General features: G+C 34.7%; 1 pseudogene; it reads right to left on the minus strand.

Annotated features, from left to right (window-relative positions):
• The window catches only part of LOC100525022, a 38352-nt pseudogene continuing 20954 nt past the window's right edge, over positions 2524 to 19921 (minus strand).

Raw genomic sequence — 19921 nt, forward strand, 5'->3', positions numbered from 1 at the left:
ATAAATTGCAACACACCTATGTCTTTTGATTGAGTCCACCTACATTTAAATTAATTTTTGATATGTATGGCCATATTGCCATTTATTACTTATTTTCCAGTTGTTTTTCTATTTCTTCTCTGTTCATTTCTTTTTATTTCTCTCATTTTGTATTGATGATTTCATCTTTTAGTATGCTTGGATTCCTTTCTTTCTGGTTTTTATCAGTGGATTTGTGATTGCCATGGGATTCATATATGTTGAGTCATAATTATTTCTATTTGATTTAAACTGATAGTCATATTAGTTCGAACACATTCTAAAAATTTCTACATTTTTTTCCTGCCTTCTCCCATTTTTGTGTTTTTTATATTTTATATCTTCATGCTTATCCCTTTACTGTTTATTGTAGTTATAATTGATTTTACAAATTTTTATCTTTTAAACTACATATGGCTTATTTAAGCAATCATCAATCTTTACTGTATATTTACCTTTTCTATTGGGATTTTCACTTTCCTGTATATTCTTACTTCTTTTCAATTTTGAGAAGAACCTTCAACATTTCTTTTAGGATATGTTTAGTATTGTTGAATTATTTGTTTTTGCTTGTCTGAGAAGTTCATTATCTCTTCTACCCTATTATAATCTTATTGGGTAGACTATACTAAGTTAAAAATATTTTTCCTTTCAGCTCTTTGAATATATCATGCCACTCCCTCTGGCCTGCAAAGTTTCTGCAAAGAAATCAGCTGATAGCCTTATGGGGATTCCCCTTTATATGATTCTTTCTTTCTCTCTGGCAGCCTTTAGAATTATCTGCTTATATTTAACTTTTACTATTTTAATTATGATAACTGTTGGTTTGGGTCTGTTTGGGTGCATATTGTTTGGGACCCTTTGTGATTCTTGTACCTGGATATCTGTTTTCCTCTTTAGGTTTGGGAAATTTTCAGCCATAATTTCTTAAAATATATATTCTATCTCTTTCTTCTCCTTCTGAAACCCCTATAATGAGATTGTTGGCATGCTTGATTTTATCTTAAAGATCACATATGTTGTCTTTTTTCATTTTTCTTTCTCTCTTCTCTCTTCTCTTCTGATGGTGTGATTTCCATTATTCTATCTTCCAGATCACTTATGCATTCTTCCAGGTCATTTTGTCTTCTCATCATTGTTTCTAAAGTGAACTTTGTCTCACTGTATAAACAATTGATGTACATAACTTATACAAGTTATTCATTTCACTCTATAACATTAATTAATTTTGTCTGTTCTATAATTTTCTAAAAAACTCTCTGACTATAGAGTTAACATCTTTTTTTTTTAGGGCCTCACCCAGAGCATATGGAAGTTCTCAGACTAGAGGTCAAATCAGAGCTGTAACTATGCCACAGCCATAGCAACGTGGGATTTGAGCCACATATGCAAACTATACCACAGCTCATGGCAATGCCAGATCTTTAACCAACTGAGCAAGGCCAGGGATCAAACCTGTGCCCTCATGGATACTAGTTGGGTTCATCACCATTGTGCTACAATGGTAACTCCTAAGTAATGTTTTATTAAAATATGGTTGATTTACTTCTGCTGTATAGCACTGGGAACTATATCTAGTCACTTATGATGGAGCATGATGGAGGATAATGTGAAAAAAGAATGTACATATGTATGTATGACTAGGTCAATTTGCTGTAGAACAGAAATTGAAGGAATATTATAAATCAATGATATTTTAATTTATTTTATTTTATTTTATTTTATTTTATTTTTGTAAAGTGGGACTTGATTGTTTTGTGGTTTCAGAAATGTTATTTTTTTAATGATTTTTGTTTTTTTTTCATTTATATCTTTTTTGTAGTGTTCTGTCAATTTTTGACTGTATTGCATGGTGACCCAGTTAACCATACGTGTATAGATTCTTTTTTCTAAATTATCATGCTCTATCATAAGTGACTAGACGTAGTTCTCAATTTAGGTCAAAATTTTTAAATCACTTAGGAAACAACTAGAATATATTAAGTTCCACTTTCAGTTTTCTCTGCTACCATCCTCACTGATCAGCTATAGAATATTCATTTATCATGTTTAGTAAATCTATCTCACAGTCATCTCTCAAAGCTTTTGTTGCAAAACATGTTTCTTAACAATTAAATATACAACGGGAATATATTAGACATTTACAGGACTTGAAATGTTTAAAAATAATGCACAACAATAGGATTACAAGGAGAGCAATGGCATCTTTCATTTTGTTATTTCATTATTCCTCAAACATTAATCCCTAAAGTCTGCCCAAGTCTTGTCCTTTACATTCATCATGTTCCTTTTTCCTCTCCTCCTCTAATGTCAATATTTTAATAATTTGAATTATCTTGCCTGGGAAAAGGAAACATTATTAACTCACAAGGAACATTTATTGACATATAATTGTTACAATCCAAAACACAACACAAAATCAGTCATGTACATGTGACACATCACAATGAGATAGGGTCATGTTTTTGGCACACTGAAGAAGGTTGGGCTCCTGAGACCCAAGGCTCACATGATGATGCACTTTCCCAACAGCTTCTTGGCAGTCTTGAAGATCTGGGATTTCTTCTAAGGCTGAGCACCTGCAGTGGGATTTTTCTAGTGGTTCAGCAATCACTGCTGCACATTGATATTTATCTATGCAGAAGTCTCCAGGAAGGTGCAATTCCACTCTAATGCACATTCTCATTCACTTCCTGTCAGCTCTCATTACACTTGTTGCTCACAGGATGATTGGGTACTTTTTCAGATTGTTGCCTTTGATCTCAAAGATCAGCTCATAGAAGGATTCAGCTCCTCCAGTATTTGCTTCTTAGTGACAGAGTAGACATGGATGAAAGTGTGACCTCTGGCAACAGTGAGGTGCTGCAGGGTCCAGTAGCAACTGCTGCCAGTAGTGTTGGTAATGTGCAGCATGCCCACCTTGTGGCTGTAGGCCTACACCTGGCAGTAGGTATCTTGGATAGTCAGCAGATAATGCCTCATGAAAGTTGCTGTGTACCGACCTCTCGCAGCAGCCACTACATCAGCACTCTTTTCTTGCTCCTGGTCTTAAAGAAAAAATTTTCAATGTTTCACTGTTGTATATTATGTTAGGTGTGGTCTTGTCATATATGTTGAAATGTATTCCTTCCATGGGCTACTTTGTTGTGAGTTTTTATTATGAATGGATGTTGAGTTTTGTGAAATGTTTTTCTGCATCTATTGAGATGATCATATGATTTGTTTCTTTCATTTTATTAATGAGATTTATAAATTGATTTGTATGTTGAACTACACTGCATCCTTTTAAAATGTTGCTTCATTAGGCTTGCTAGTGTTTTATTGAGAATTTCTACATCTATATTTATTAGAGATATTGTCCCATGGTTTTCTTTTCTAATAGTGTCTTTTTCTGGTTTGGTATAAGGATAAACTTGGCCTTGTAAAATGAGCTTGGGAGTGCTCCTTCCTCTTTCATTTTTTGGATTTTGAGAAGAACTGGTATTCATTCTTCTTGAGTGTTTGGTAAAATTCACCAGTGAAGCCATTCAACCCTGGATTTATCTTGCCTGGGAGATTTTTGATTACTGATTCAATTTCCTTACCAGTAATTGGAATATTCAGATTTTCTATTTTCTACTTATTCACTCCAGGTAAATTGTATATTTCTAAGATTTTTTTCATGTATTCAGGGTGGTGTAGTTTTTTGGCTCTTATGATCCTTTGTATTTCTGTAAAATCAGTTGTAATATCTCCTTTTTCATTTTTATTTTAATTTATTTCTGCTCTTTTTCCTTGGTTAATTTAACTGAGGGTTTGTCAGTGTTGTTAATATTTTCAAAAAACCAACTCATAGTTTGGTTAATCATTTTATTGTTTTTCTGTTTTCTATTTCATTAATTTCTTCTCTGGTTTTATTATCATTCCTTTGCAAACTTTGGGCTCAGTTTGTTCTTATATTTCTAGTTTCTTAAGGTGTAAAGTTAGATTGTTTATTGGGATTTTTGTTGCTTCTTAAGGTAGGTGTTTATTGCTGTAAATGGTTAAGACTGCTTTTGCTGCATCCCATAAGTTCTGGTATGCTGTGTTTCCATTTTCATTTGTCTCAAAAAATTTTCATTTTCCCTTTAATTTCTTCTTGATTCATTGATTGTTCAGGAGAGTGTTGTTTATCATGTTCTTCTGAATTTTCTAGCTTTCCTCTTGTTATTGATTTCTAGTTTCATGCCATTGGAATCAGAGAAGATGCATGGTATGATTTTTTTATATATATATTTGGCATTTCCTTGTTGAAATTCTTATCTTGTTCATGCCATTGTTTTCCTAATTTTGTTTAATTTTCTGTCTATGTTTTCACTAAAATTCCTTAAAAGGATTATTCTGAATTCTTTTTCTGACAGTTCATAGATCTACTTTTCTTTAGGGTTTGTTATTGGAACTTTATTATGTTCTTTCGGTGGTGTCAAATTTACCTAATATTTGTGATCTTTGATTTCTAACATTTTTATCTGTGCATTTGAGTAATTGAGCTCCTCTTTCAGACCTAATAGGGTTACTTTGGCAGATACAAGTGGGCAAGTAGGGCCTGCTATTATGATCTATTTGGGGACAAGCCAAATGTTCAAGCTCTGAGCATGGGGATGGGAAGTGTGCCACTGGCTGAGAAGAGTTGGATAGAAATGCAGGTTTCCAAATTAGACTGTAGAGTGGGCTCTGCAGTTGCCTGGATTGTCTATTCAGGGTTATTATATAGTGGTGACTGGGTACTATATAGAGTAGATGGGGCTATGAATTAGCTTCCCTGTCCTGAAAAGGCAGCAGTATTAGACCCAAAGCCTATACAGCTCACTGTTTGGGGCCCCAAATCATGCCAGATTGTGTGCTGAATTCTCTGGCCAAGTGGGACAAGTTTTGCTCTGCAGAAGATGGAAGCTATGCGATGTAGTTTCTATTTAAGTGCAATGGTACATAGGGCTGTTGAATGAGCTATGCAGCTTCTCCTGTCCTCTGGTTTGGTTTCATGGTTGGAGAAGCTGAAGACTGTTTTCAGTGATAAGTGAAGCTATGAATTAAATTCCTATCCAAGACACAGAAGGAGAAATAACTCTAAAGCCAACAAAGCACTTCATTTATGGTATTAACTCAAGCTGAACCACACTTCCTGTTTTTTGACTGAATAGGACCACTGGCTTTGCTCTGCAAATTATTGGCTCAAGTGCCCCTGGGCCACAGAACTTCCAAGAGTTGTCTTAAGGTCTTCTGATTATATTGGGCTAGAAGACAATCTCCAGAGTGAAGGGGAATAAATCTTATTTCCCTAGCCTGGCTTGGTGGAGGAGGGTCTTCTCTAGGCTATTCTGGATTTACCAACTTCTCCAGTTGGGAGAGTCTGAGAGCTATACTCAGTCTTAGTAGCAGATCCATTCCCCTGCCAATGCATAGCATGGGAACAACTACACACCTGGACCTATCTTTGCTCTGGGGGTGATCATCTCTGCTTGCTCACCTAGTCTGCACTGCTTCCAAAAGTTGTCATAAGCCCTTTTGTTCAGATGGGGCCTGATGACACTTTCCACAGTGGGTAGGGCTGTAATTTAGCTCCTTACCTAAATGTGGGCATACTAGGCTCTAGGGCTGGCAAAATTGCTTTTCTGAGGATCTGCATCATGCAAATCTGCACTCTGACAAGTTCCCTGATCAGAGTGCATCCTCAACTTGTTTCTGCAGATGAGTAAACTGATGTTTGGGATTTCTACATGGGACTGCAGATATGAACCTTGTCTGCCAAAATACCATGTGCTTGTTGTTGCAAATTGTTTCCTTGTTTTTTATCACAGTAGTTGAGCCCTGTAATCCTTATAATACAATATCAGAATATGGGCTCTTGCATATCAACCCACAATGCTGGAGAGGGCTGGTTGACCCCTCTAGATTCTCTTTTCTCAGAGAAACTGGACACTAAGGAGAAACCTCTCCTTGCAGTGCTGCGCTGTCTGAAAGGAGGGTCAATGCAGTCAACATGTAGCCACTTCTCCTGCCCTTCTAATGCAGTTTGCTTTGGCATCTGAGGTTCAGGGCATTGCTTCATCTTCACTCTGATGTTCTAGAATTCACTCAGTGGTGCGGTGATCTTGAATAGTTGTCAGGTTTTTTTTTTTTTTTCTTCTTTTTTTGTGCAGGGGGTAGGGAAAGGCAAAATCAGAAACAACCTATGTCTTCATCTTGATGACATAGATGACATCACTCCCTCTCATTTTCTTTTGTGTGTCTTCATTGTCTTATTTTTGCTCATTGAGAAGCTTATAGAAAGCATCTTTTAACAATATATTTTAAGCTGAAAATAACTTCAATCATATAGCAAAACTTTATTATTTTACATCTTCTCACCACCAATTCATGTAATTCATGTCACAATTACATCTTAATATATTGTATATACATTCATAGCTTTAGAGTTATTTTATACTTTTGTTTTTTTAAAGTTAATATCAGAATCAAAATTGCTCTATGCACCACTACTACAATACTATAATATTCTGTATTTTAATATATATTTATATTTACTGGCAAGATTTATGTTTTCATATACTTTTGTGTTGCTGTCTAGATTCCTTTTTTTTCCATTTGCAGGACTAAACTTATTATTTCTTGTGAAGAAGGTCTAGTGGTGAACTCCCTCAACTTTTGTTTATCTGGGAAATTCTTTATTTTGCCTTTATTTTTGAAGGGTATTTTTGAGAGGCATGGTATCCTTGGTTGGCATTTTCTTTCAGCACTTTAAATATATTACCCCACTTCCTTCTAGTCAGTAATGTTTCTGCTTGCAAATCTGCTGATAATGTTACAGAAGCTCCCTTGTAAGTAACAAGTCACTTGCCTCTTAGGAAGCCCTCCAAAAAGCTGTAACACATGCTTCACTCTTCTCCTTCAGATTCAAAGCATACAGAAAATAAAAAAAATAATATAACAAACATCCATATAATCACAACATTTAAATAAATTTTTCCATTTCTGCTTAATTTTCTCTTCAAAAAAATCACAAACCTCTCACACACATGCACACTTCCCACATCCTTTCCTTAAAATAAAACCATGATCTTGATGTTGGCATGTGCCATTCTCAAATATATTTCTCATATAGTTATATATGCTAAAAATTGCTGATGGTGCTTTTTGGTATTTTAAAAATTATATAAATTATTTGTACTATCTGTATCATTTTACACATTATATATATACAAGGAAGATAGATCTCTTATTCAATACTTGCTATTTGTATAAATTTGAATAATTTACTTAAGTTTATGTGACCATTCTTCCATATGTAAATAGGCTTAATAATACCATCTGCCTCATAAGGTTTTAAGGATTAAATGAGTTAACACACACAATGTCTTTAGAAAAGTATCTGGAATTAGTAGTCAATCACTAAATCTCAGTGAACATTATCATTATTTTCTCCTCAAAATTATGTTATGTAATTGCATTGATATCCATAGATATAATCTATTCATTTTAATGGTTGTATGATATTCTACTATAAGAATAAACTATTGTTTACCCATAATCCTATTGATGGAGAGTTAGGCTGTTTCTACTTTTACATTCATACAAACAACATAGTATGTACACATTTATACATGTCTTCTTTGAGTATTTACAAGAGTTTATAGCCCTCAAGTGTTATTGCTTGATAAAATTTATGGGTATCATCATTTGTATAAGGCATTTTCAAGTTCTCTAATTTATAATCCCATTAGCAATAGATAATATTTATTATTTCTCTACAACTTCAACATTAGTATTACCAGACTTTAAATTTGTCTGTAGGGTGTGTGTGAAATGATACATATTTTTTAAATTCTTCATTTCAAAAATTAATATGTGTTCACTGATTATTTGGATTTCTGTAATTTAATTGCTTCTTTCCCAGGTTTGTCCATTGTTTTCCCTACCTTCGTGTTTTGTCTTTTCTCATGAATTTGTAAGTCACCATACTTCCCAAATTAATTGCTTTCATGGTTAAATAGTTTGCAGATAGCTTATCCTACTACATGGTTTGGCTTTCCTTTTGTTTATGGTGATTTCATTTTCAAAATTTCTTAATTTTCATGTTGCATTCATGATTCCTTTTGGTTATATTTTATATTTTGGTGATTTGTTATTAAATCTTTCCCTATTTTAATGACATAGAGATAGTAGATAGATAAATAGATAGATAGATAGAGAAAAATGACACTGTCTTCACCTTTGGGGCTTAGTCCGTATAGAATGTGTTTATATTTATAATGTGAGAGATTATTTCTTATTTTTGTGTATGGATCCTCCCATGCCCCAACATCATTTGTTAAATAGTTTTCTGCATCATTTTACAAATAATTGTACCATTGGAAGGAGAAATACTCAGTTTCTGATAATAAAGGCTCTCTTTTCTCTGGAAGTATTTGAATGATAATTGCCATGCTTTATCCCTGTGACTAACTCCTCATGCTTCGCAGAGTCTTTCCTCAGATAATGTTAATATATTCAAATAGGTTACTATTCTGTCTTCCTTCAATAAGTGATTTTCAAACTTTATGAATCAGAATCACCTGGAGAACTCACTAAACCATGTGGAAGGCACCATCAATAGAAATTCAAATTCAGTGTGGATATGAATTATCTATCATTGCATTTAAATTACCTCAAATCTTAGCAGCTTAAGACAACAAACATTTATTATCTTAAATAACTTTTGTAGATTGAGAATTCAAGGGTAGGTCAATTAGGAGTTATGTACCTCATGAGGTTACAATCAAGCTGTTGACAGAGGTTGCAGTCATCCAAAGAGTTACTGAACTAGAGAATATGCTGGCAAGATGGTTTAGTCATATCATTTTTTTTTGTTGTTTTTTGCAGAAAGACTCATCATTTTATCAAATGGGGCCTTTCCATTGGTTGTTTAAATGTCTTCATGACATGTCAGCTGCCATTCTTCCAGACAAGTGATCCAAAGGAAAGCAAGAAGTTGTGAAGCCTTTTCTGACCTAGTCTCTAAAGTCACATACAATCACTACTGCATTTTATCTGTTTATTAGAAGCAAGTCACAAAATTGGTCCATATTTAAGAGTAGGAGAAGCAGAGGGTGTTGAAGAATCTGTGGACCTATTTCAAATCACTAGTATGGTTCACAGATGGAGCCTTGAAATTTGTGTTTTTAACAAGCTTCTAGGCAATGTTAATGCTGTAGGTCCAGATCACCTTTGAATAGTGTAAGTTTATTTTGCACATGATTCAGTTAGCAACACAAGTTAACTCTCATAAGGCAATATTTAAGCCCTCATTCCCTATTCATCTAGTCATGTTGAAGTCATTAATGTGTCTTAAGTCTATATCCTCTTCTCTATTTTCATTACCTCATTGTTATCAATATCTTAAATGACTCATTGTCTCCAGTAGTTTCTTCCTTCAATTTTGTGGTCACATTGCCGAAGTTAATTTTCCAAAATATTGTCCTCCCCACCTCTTAACCCATGTTTAAAAAAAAAAAAGGCCAAAAATGGAGTCACTATGCTAAGGCCAACACCAGGGAATCTAGATTTAATAACTAACCTAATTAGAGTTTCATCCTCTCCTAGAAATATAATCTTAACCAGTATGGAATTTCTTGGCCAACCCCTGCGAAGTAATCTGTCAGATGAACACCTGCCTTCTTCCAAAGGAAAGTTGCCTTGCCTGCCTGAAATAATTCTTTATCACTTCCTTGTTCCATCTTTAAAAACCTTTCTTTTTCTGTAACTCTTTGGAACTCCTTTCTATTTGCTATTGATATTACTCAATTCATGAATTGTTAAATAAAGTCAATTAGATCATCAAATTTACTCAGTTAAATTTTTTATTTTTAATTTTTATTCTATTTTGGGTTTGTTTTAGCAGCAGAAATTCCCTGGCCAGAGATCAAACCTGCACCACAGCAGTGGCCCCAGTCACAGCAGTTACAATGCCAGATTCTTAATGTACTATGTCATCAGGGAACTGAGTTTTATTTTTTAATACTCATGACCTAGTTATAATAATTTTAAGGGCAAAAATTCTGTTTTGATTCAGCAAAATTATTCCTCTATTTACTATATTATTTAACCTTCTCTAAGTCTCAGTTCTCTCATCTCCAAGATAGGGATACTAGTGCTGACTTTAAATGGTTATGTTAAACATTAAATGATCTGCTTTTTTAAAAGCTTAATGGAATTATGATCTCTTCTCCTCCTTTTCAATTCAAATATAGTATTTGTTAAAAAAAATAGAAATATAGAGCAAAAAAGGTGAAATTATAACACAAAGGACATGTGAAGTTTAATCACAAAATTTATTTATCTAAACAAATAGCTCTCTGTGCAAAATAAGAACTAGAAATAATGCTTAAAAAAGGTATGTTTATTAATATAATCAAATACATTTTCCAGCAGTCATGGGACAATGGAAATTAAGGTTAATCAGGCAGCAATTAATATTGATTTATATCAGACCATTAGATTGTTTTAATAAAAAAATCTAGGGATCCTTAATTTTTTTTTGAAGTATAGTTGATTTACAATATTATGTTAATTTTAGGTGCATAGTACAGTGATTCAATATTTTTATAGATTATACCTTATTTAAAGTTATTACAAAATAATTCCTATATTTACTTGTCCAGTACAATATATCATTGTTGCCTATTTATTTTATATGTAATAGTTTATATAAAACAAAACAGAAACAGACTCACAGATAGAACAAACTAGAGGGAACCAGTGAGTAGAGGAAAAGAGGGAGGGACAAGATAGAGGTATGGGATTAAGAATCCTTAAATATTTTTTAAAGATAAATTGCCCATATTCTTTTGTAATCAGAAAAGGAGGTGAAGAATCCCAAATCCACTTAAATGATGTTTAAAATTTGGATGAAAATACAAAAATGTCATAAAAAGATGAGTTAATTTTCTTGATTAAAAATAATATATACTTGCAAGGGTAATAAAACAAATAGCAAAAAATAGAACAAAAAGGCAAGGAGTTAATCTTCTTTACATAGGGATAGGGGACTAAGAGGTAAAAACTATAATGTATAAAATAAGCTATATATTGTACAACACAGGGGATATAGCCAATATTTCATAATAACTATAAATCAAGTATAATATTTAAATATTGTGAATCACTGTATTGTACACCTATAACATGTAACTTTATACACCAACTATATTTCAATAAAATAATTTTCTAAAATATACACTTGCGGGAGTTCCCACTGTGGTTCAGTGGTTAACAAATCCGACTGGGAACCATGAGGTTGCAGGTGCAATCCCTGGCCTTGCTCAGTGGGTTAAGGATCCGTGTTGCTGTGAGCTGTGGTGTAGGACATGGTTCTGATCCCGCATTGCTGTGGCTCTATCTTCGATTAGAACCCTAGCCTGTAAACCTCCATATGCCATGAGAGCAGCCCAAGAAATGGCCAAAAGACAAATAAATAAATAAATAAATAAATAAATAAAAATAAAATAAAATAAAATATACACTTGCAAGGAGAATGAAACATTACAATTTCAGATAGTGCAAAATGTGCTTTGGAAGTTTTAAAAATAAATCCTTTTAAATATTTTTTCTTTCTTTGTTGTTAATAATTATGCAAAAATGGTTGAATTGCAAGATGCAAAAATGCAGACTATGCACACTTTCAGAAGGAAAGTAAAAAACACAAAAGGGAGGAGACAAGCCAACCAATATATGGTAACGACCTATTATTTGATTTTAAAAACAAAGGAAAAGGGAGTTCCTATTGTAGCTCAGTGGTAACAAACCAACTCATGCAGGTTTGATCCCTGGCCTCATTCAGTGGGTTAAGGATCCATTGTTGCTGTGAGCTGTAGAGATGTGGCTTGGATCTCACATTGCTGTGGCTGTGGTTGTGACCAACAGATAGTTGCATCTCCAATTCGACCCCTAGTCTGTCTGGGACCATCCCTATGCTGCAAGTGAGGCCTTAAAAAGCAAAAAAAAAAAAAAAAAAAAGCAAGGAAACAGATAGTAATTAAATTATTGCAGTCTCCCATTATGCCTAACGGTTTGGCTCCTTAGCAAACTATATTTCCAGTTTTAGGTCATAGCTCTAGAGGGTAGCATAAATATAAAAAGTCAAAAATAAAACCAAGGGGGAAAGAGGAAAGACCCCATATTTATTCAGTTCATTGAAGAGAAGGCTGTGGAGCCTCTGAATAAGCCTTTAACAAAAAGGAGAATGGCCTTGTGTTTCCAGACGCCACTAATGGGAGAAAAAGGAGATATGGCTTCAGTTGAAACTGAGGGGACCTCACATATTCCTTCAAGAGCTAAACAGTGATAAGAAGAATTGTTAAAGGCTAATTTTCAAGAAGGTCAAAAAAATGACTTTCCTACAAATATGCAATGAATATATATGAAATATTTTATTTACCCCATTGGTTAGAGAACAAGCATGAGGTTAAAAACATTTTAATCTTTACTTCAAAAGCTAAAAATTTGCAAATAATATTAGGGTAAAATTTCTGAGTTACATAAAAATTACTCAATGTCCAATAGGTCATAAAATGTAATCTTTTCAAACAGATAGAAATCATTTGTTTCTTTATAGAACAAAAAAAAAATCTATGTTAACAAATTACTTTACTAAGTCTGATCATTTTTTTTGTCTTTTTGCTTTTTTCTAGGGCTGCACCAGCAGCATATGGAGGTTCCCAGGCTAGGAGTCTAATGGGAACTGTAGCTGCTGGCCTACACTACAGCTAGAGCAATGCAGGATCTGAGCTGTATCTGTGACCTACACCACAGCTCATGGCAATGCCAGATCCTCAACCCACTGAGCAAGGCCAGGGATTAGACCCGCTACCTCATGGTTCCTAGTTGGATTTGTTAACCACTGAGCCACGACAGGAACTCTGTAAGTCTGATAATTTATCAATACTAGACAATGAGTTGAAATAACTATATTTGCTAGAAAACCTGTCTTTTTTTGCCTCTATATGACACTGAAAAGCTATGTTGCCTGCCATTTTGTCATTTTTTTCCAAGTTTTGGAAGATTTTTCTGATAACCTGAAAAAAATAATCACCCTTATGGAAAAATATCAACTTACCATTTTAGTCTTAATTTTAAAATGTATCATTCTTTAGTTTTTTAAAATATTTAATGTGACCAGGGAAGGTGAACATTTCATTTAGAATCAATTTTTCAGTTCTATTATTGAAACCAAGTAAAAAGTCTTTCTGTGTCCCCCATTTCTTGTCTTTAGAAAGTGGATCTCATTCAGCCTCCGTGGCCTTCTCCGAGTTCTAAGGGGAAGCTTCAGACAGTTGCTGATTAAGGGAGGGGAGAGGATTCAAAGACAAGGGAGGGACAGTCAAGCAAAAATAGTGCAGCCTTGGGGCAGAATCTTGGTTCTCTTTCAAAGGATATGCACGATGATGTAGGCATCTTATACACTTAGGATAAAAGTTATATTCCTTTATGCTTCTTTTAGAAATGAATACTTTCACAACCTTGTAGAAAAAATACCCTTCAATAAAACCTTAAAATATCTTTCAAAAATGAATACATTAAAATTGAAGAGTTTAGAGCCTTTCCTTGTGCTGCTTAATTTGATCTCACCCTAAACAAAATCACCTGTAAGCTAAAGATTAGGAGCCTTGAGCACAATTACCTGTGGGTTTAAAATTATAAGCACAAGATATTTTTCAAGAACTTTCCTAGTTTGTTCTATCTCTGATCAATATGTCCCTTTTGCAAGTATTGTTATTCTAGGAAAAGTTAAGATGCCATAACCCAGAAGACCACCCCCAGGATCAGGCCAAGATCTCCTGACACCAGCTTTGATGACCAAGGTTCCCCCAAAAAAAGAAGAATGCATATTTGTCCCAATCCTTGTTCTTATATGAAACCCTATTTTTCTCCCTTTAGTCTATAAAACTCCCTGCAATCTTCCCCAAAGGAAATCACAGTCTTTAGGACATTAGTCTGCTCTGGCCTCCTTTGTCTGGCAAAGCACTAAAAGCTATTTTTCCCTGCTTCACCATAAATTCTGTATCTGTGTTTCTATTAGGCAACAGAGTACACAGGCTGAGTTTTGGCAACATTACTATGCTTAATCTAGAAAATATTTTATTCATTAATTCAGGAAGGAAGTGTTTTACATAGCACTAATCAATAAGATTTAATTGGTAATACTTTTGTTAAATGACAATGGCATCACTCGATTATCCTAGCTGTGTAGTAGATATGTTTCTCAGAGCTAAATGGAAATGTGCCCTCAGAATAAAAATACTGAAGATAAAAGAGCATGAATTATGTTACCAATATTTCCACAAATTAAAGTAATAATATCCCCTTAAGAAAACTATTATTTGTTTAACATTTAATATACACCAGGCACTCTTAGGTACTTTATTCACTAATTAAATCATTATAACTCTCCAAAGTAGAAATGATTACCCCCAAAGTAATCATAGTAATGAGTTTTAATTGGAAACTTACTATATTCTAGGACTATTCTTAATTCTTTCCAAGCCTGACCAATCCAACTTAGCATTCAAGAAAACACTGTGAGGTAGCTGTTTCTATGTTAAAACCTCATAAAAGAGAGTGCTAATGTAATTAAATACCAGATGAGGAAAATGTTAAAACTAAAAAGTGCTGAAAATCAGACTTAATAGTGCTTTACTCAAACTTTGTTTCAAAATTCAAATAAATTTTAGTATTTTTCAGGCTCTTCAATGTATTCCTCTTAGACCAATGGTTCTCAACAATGTTGGCTTATGTAGCTACATAGCCAGACAGATGGCTAGATTCCACCCCAGACTAGGTGAAGCCAAATGTCTAGGGTTGGAGCTGCACAACTGTGTTCTTTAAAAGACTCATGAGCATTAATCAGGCTTTAGATTTTGCCAGTTGTTATATAATGGAAGAAGAGATAATCAAACAAATTAAGACAGATCCAGTTCAAATTATGCAGACAGGTTGAAACTTTTTAAACCTTGTATCAGTGATTAATAATACTGGCTGCATGTCATAATGACCTGTAGAATTTTTTAAATTTTATTTTTATTTGAATATTGTTCATTTATAATGTGTCAATTTCTGCTGTACAGCTATATGACCTAGTCATACACACACACACACACACACACACACACACACACACACACACATTCTTTTTCTCATATTATCTTCCATCATGTTCCATCACAAATGATTGGATAAAGTTCCCTGTGCTATGCGGCAAGACCTCATTGCTTATGCACTTCAAATGCAATAGTTTGTATCTACTAACCCCAAACTCCTAGTCCATCCCACTCCCTCCCTCTTCTCCTTGGCAACCACAAGTCTCTTCTCCATGTCCAAGAGTTCGTTTCTTTTCTGTACATATGTTCATTTGCACTTGCACCATATTTTATATTCCACATATAAGTGATATCAAAATAGAGCATATGTTTGTCTAACACTAGACATATAAAACTAAATCTGTGAGGGTGGGGTTCTGGCATAAGTAATTTCTTAAAAGTTTCTTCCAGCAATTGTAAAGTGCATCTAGGATCGGGAAGCATTGATCTCCAGCTTCTCTGGAACTCTGCTGATCAAAGCAGTCAATTGCTCTCCACCACCTTCTGAATTATAAACTTCTCAATTTAACATTCATGCCTTCCACATGAACAAATGTACTTTTATACATTTCACCACATCCCTTCCCCCCACACATAAGCACTATACTTTGAATTCAAATTGATTTTCTGACTCTACCACAAACATAACTTGCAAATAAATTCTGCCTCAGTAACTACTGTTTTATTCCTCTAGTTGCTGAAACCCTATCCATACTGCAAAGGCCTTCTCTTGAAGCCTAACCTGTTTTGAACTAGATAGGATCTGTCCTTCTCTGAACCACCATGGACTTCAGTTTATACAAACTTATGGAATCACCTTATCCTGTCTGTATTATAATCACATATGCTCTTGACCTTGTTTTTCCCTTTGCTATAGAACAAAATAGTCTCACTAAGGTATTAAAATCTGTATTTGTGTACTTTGAAAAAAATACATTCAATATTAGAATTTCATATGTAAAAAATTTTAAAAACACCTGCTCAAATAAAACATAAACTTCTTAGAATGTTTTTTATTGATGAAAATAAACATGTTTTAAGAAAAATGAAAAGCGGATGGTTGATGTGCTTAATCTCAGTGTTATTCTGAGTCTCTCAATCATCCTTAGACCAATTCTATCTGGTGGCTGGCTTCCTCAGTGTAGCTTTATATGTAGCTAAAAGGAAAAAAAGGAAGAGAAAGACAGCCACACTAAAGTAGTAAAGATTGAGAAAAGCATGATTTAATTTTTAAGGTCAGAATGATTAAAACAAATTATGACTCTCCCAAGTAAAGTACTTTTCATATTGTTGAAGAAAGAAGAGCAACTTCTTTCCAGAGGCCATGATGACAGAAGAACAGATTCTGAGTGCTTAATAAAGTTCCATGGCAACTTTGATACAAAAATCCTATTAAATTTTGTTGTCTAACCTTGATTCCCCAGGAGTATATACTTCTAGTTTTCCATTTATAAAGGGAAAAATGTGTCAAGGCTCAATAAATTCAGTTCATCAAAGCACAAAAACATCAATTTGTGATTAATTGCATTTCCTAATGTGCCGAGACCAGCTCAGCAGGATGGTGCTGAAGAACGGGTGCTGTGGAACTTAAGGAAAGAAAGTTAACATAAAACTAGACACAGAGACTTTTATCTTAAGTAAAGGTGAGAACTGGGGGACTCAAGGTATCAGGGACCAAGAGCCCTGCCTCAAGAAACCACACTGCTTTTATTGTGCTCTTGAGGATGACATCAAGTGAAAAGGGGGTTGTAGGTGCAGGACATAGGGTTTTTTTATTATCATTTTATAAGTTCTTTTATTATTTTAAAAGTCACTTAGCTGGTAGATGGTTAAACTTTTACTCTAAACTTTAGGCATTTAAGAATCATTAGCATTTGAGTTAGCTATCTCTGCATAGCATTTCAGAGAATCCTCACTGTACTTCCGCAAATGGCATGCCTATTTGCGCAACCCTGTGTGCCTAGGTTTGCACCTTGGTTCTCTTTGCTAATGCATATTCTGCTAACGACCACTCATAAACCACTTGGCCATGAGGTTCCTCTTTCTCTTACTCTTTAGAGGACATATCATGCTTGTGCAAATGCGTGCCAATCTTCACAGGTCTGGCGTGCCTAGACCAATGTATTATGTCCTCATTCAGCTGACCCCACGAATAACCCATGCCTTTAGGTCTTTGTTCTTAAGCTTAAGTCATTTACCATCACCGTGACTGTTTCTCAAGCAGGAAGACAGGACAAAATAAGGAAGGACAAGATGGAGTTTTCAGCAAAGAGGCTAAGAAAATATTATAAAAACATGTCTCGCAACACTAATGGAGTTCACAAAGCTATTCCAAGATGAATAACACTTCCTACTGTAATAATTAAAGTCTGATTTTCCTTCTCATAGGGTCAGGAAAACTATGCAAGTAATGTACAATGAGGAAATAATTTAATTACTATTAACAATATACTATCATTTGTTTTGTCTTTTGTCTTTTGGGGGCTGCATCCACAGCATATGGAGGGTCCCAGTCTAGGGGTCAAATCGGAGCTGTAGCCACCAGCCTGCACCACAGCCACAGAAATGACAGATCTGAGCCATGTATGTGACCTACACCACAGCTCATGGCAATGCCAGATCCTTAACCCACTGAGCGAGACCAGGGATTGAACCTGCAACCTCATGGTTCCTAGTCAGATTCATTTCCACTGTGCCATGATGGGAACTCCATTATCATATGTTTTAATTGCCCCAAAAATGCATTAAATTTTGTTTGAAAGTTTTGATATTTCATCAGAAATAGCTAGTATCATGTCTGTGAAAATGTTGACTATATATTGTATGTCATTGTGAATATTATGGAGTATACCTTTGACTTCATGTTGTTAATTATGTACCTTCTAAAATTTTCAGTAGAAATAGAAATGACAACATCAAAATATTGATTACAATTTTAATTAAAGCAACTAAAAGATAAATCTAAGCATAAAGAAAAATAGTTTTCCCAATAACATTAACATTTTCCTTATAGGAAGTACATTTACATATTACCCCTTATTCCAGTCTGATATATATATAGTGTTTTTTATACCACAGATGCAACAAATAATGCTATCAAAATCACCATACACTCATTATAAATTAGATAAAACCTGCAGAGGACTTTGATATATAAGGTCAATAGCTAATATTGAACCATGGCAACTAGCAACTGGAATCGATGCTTGAATAGCATTTATGCTGAAACACTATCAAAATTATAGACTGAAGGAAATTCAGTAATTAAAGCCAAATAAAATTAATTTCCTATCTGTTGCAAGGACAGGGAAAGAACATAGGGTGACTAAAAGAAGGAGTACTGTGCAATTTCTTTTTTTTTTTTTTTTTTTTAATGACAATCTCTGTGGCATATGGAAGTTCTTGGGCTAGGGGTTAAACTGGACTGCAGCTGAGGCCTACCTCACAGCCATGGCAACACCAGATACTAGTTGCAATTGCAACCTACACTGCAGATTGCAGAAATGTCAGAGCCTTAACCCACTGAGTGAGGTCAGGGATTGATACCACATCCTCATGGAGGCAAAGTCAGGTCCTTAACCTGCTAAGCCACAATGGGAACTCCTCCATGCAATTTCATTAACTGAAAGAATAGTGTTTCATTACCTCAGATCAGGATTAACTTTATTTATTTTTTGTCATTTGTCTTTTTAGGGTCACACCCATGGCATATGGAGGGTCCCAGGCTAGGGGTTGAATCAGAGATGTTGCTGTCAGCCTATGCCAGAGCCACAGCAATGCCAGATCTGAGCCACGTCTGTGACCTACACCACAGCTCATGGCAACACTGGATCTTTAACCCACTGAGTGAGGCCAGGGATTGTACCTGCAACCTCATTGTTCCTAGTCAGAATCACTTCCACTGTACCAAGACAGGAACTCCAGAATTAATAACTTTATATTTCTAAAATCTTTTGTAGAATCTGATTTTTCTTAAGTTTGAATAGAAACTAACCTTGGGGAAATAACACTTATGAAATATTCAATTTGCATATACATTTTAAAACTATTGTTACCACTGAGTTCCTTTCAATAGGTCTCATGAGAACATATTGTAGAAAACTGGTCCTGAACCCCTTGTGGTTTAAAGTAGATATATAACTAAAAGATTGCCCTCAGATGATGGCATAAATGTAGATGATATTTACATATTTTAAAAATCAGTACATTTATTATATAAAGCCTATTTTCTTTAATACTTTTCCACACATAAGGTATTATTTCTCTCTGGAATAATTCATAGAACTAATGAATGTTTCCATAGTGTTATGAGCTATGCTTTCTTCATCATTATGGAGAATTTTACCCTTATTTCTTTTTTTTTTTTTTTTTTTTTTGTCTTTTGTCTTTTTGTTGTTGTTGTTATTGTTGCTATTTCTTGGGCCGCTCCCGCGGCATATGGAGGTTCCCAGGCTAGGGGTCGAATCAGAGCTGTAGCCACCGGCCTACGCCAGAGCCACAGCAACACGGGATCCGAGCCGCGTCTGCAACTTACACCACAGCTTACGGCAACGCCGGATCGTTAACCCACTGAGCAAGGGCAGGGACTGAACCCGCAACCTCATGGTTCCTAGTCGGATTCGTTAACCACTGCGCCACGATGGGAACTCCCTTCCCCTTATTTCTAATTGAAGAACTCATTCTGTCATTTGTTTCAGTGGTTGTTTTCTTTTATTCAACAAAGTTCTAAAAACAAGACAAAAATATGTGAGTTTTAGAAATATTCACCATAAAAT

Source organism: Sus scrofa, chromosome X (assembly GCF_000003025.6).
Source record: "Sus scrofa isolate TJ Tabasco breed Duroc chromosome X, Sscrofa11.1, whole genome shotgun sequence".
Lineage (NCBI taxonomy): Eukaryota > Metazoa > Chordata > Mammalia > Artiodactyla > Suidae > Sus > Sus scrofa.